The sequence below is a fragment of the Haematobia irritans genome, chromosome 4 (genome assembly GCF_050003625.1).
Source record: "Haematobia irritans isolate KBUSLIRL chromosome 4, ASM5000362v1, whole genome shotgun sequence".
NCBI lineage: Eukaryota > Metazoa > Arthropoda > Insecta > Diptera > Muscidae > Haematobia > Haematobia irritans.
The window spans coordinates 167,792,512-167,794,137 of NC_134400.1; positions in this window are offsets into that span (position 1 = coordinate 167,792,512).

The following is a 1,626-nucleotide window of genomic DNA, read 5'->3' on the forward strand; positions in this document are numbered from 1 at the left end:
TAAGTTCAAATCGGACAAAAGATATATAAGGGAGCTATATCTAAATCTGAATCGATTTTGACCATATTTAGCACATACAATATTATCGTTAAAAGTAGTGCTTGTGCAAAATTTGAAGTAAATCAGGGCAAAACTCTGGCTTTTTAGACCATATAAGTCCAAATCGGGCGAAAAATATATATGTGAGCTATATCTAAATCTGAACCGATTTTAACAAAATTTGACATACTTAACGATACTACTAACGTACCCCTTGTGCAAAATTTGAAGCAAATCACGGCAAAACTCTGGCTTTTGTGGGCATATAAGTTCAAATCGGACGAAAGATATATATGGGAGCTATGTCTAAATTTGAACCGATTTCAATCAAATTTACCAAGCATTAGTAGAATGTCAATTCTATCCTCTGTGCAAAATTTCACGAAGATCGGTAGTAAACTTTGGCCTCTATGGTCATATAAGTCTAAATCGGACGAAAGATATATATGGGAACTATATCTAAATCTGAACCGATTTGGCTGATATTTTGCAAGATTTTCGAGACTCGTAAAATATTTGGATGTACGGTATTTCAAGAAAATCGGTTGATAAACACGCTAACTATGACCAAATCGGTGATAAATATATATGGCAGCTATATCTAAATCTGAACCGATTTTTCCCAAAACCAACAGCGATTGTCTCTGTCCCAAGAAACGGTCCTATGCCAAATTTGAGGACGATCGGACTTAAATTGCGAGCTGTACTTTGTGCACAAAATTACATATATAGACAGACAGACGGACAGACAGACAGACAGACGGACATCGACTCAGAATTTAATTCTAAGCCGATCGGTATACTAAAAGATGGGTCTATGACCAATATTTCTTGGCGTTACATACAAATGCACAAACTTATTATACCCTGTACCACAGTAGTGGTGAAGGGTATAAAAATACGGCCAGGTCGAATCTTATGTACTCTTCATCATGGATTGAGCACAAGGTTCCACTAAAGACTGCCATCCACAATAGAAATACTTAAGTAAGAAGGGTACATGAGATTCGACGTGACCGTATTTATACCCTAAACCACATAGTGGTCAGGGTATAATAAGTTTGATCGGCCAAAAAATGTGCCTACCAGAAATATTGATTTTAGACCCCATAAAATATATACCGATCGACTCAGAATCATCTAGCACTTGGTGTCCGTCCGTCCGTCCGTGTATTTGTTGTTTCCAGGATTCCGGTTGCAATTATTAACCGATTTTGATGAAATTTGGTACAGGGAGTTTTCTGGGAACAAGGACGAACGCTATTGAATTTGGAAGAAATCGGATCAAATTTAGATATAGCTCCCATATATATGTATCGCCCGATTTCGACAAATGGGGTCACGTTGCGTTTATTTTCAAACGGATCGTCACCAAATTTGGCAAAATGTAAGTCTTCAAGTCTGCAAGATTTCATTTAAATCGGTTCAGATTTAGATATAGCTCCCATATATATATATATATATATATATATATATATATATATATATATATATATATATATATATATATATATATATATATATATATATATATATATATATATATATATATATATATATATATATATATATATATATATATATATA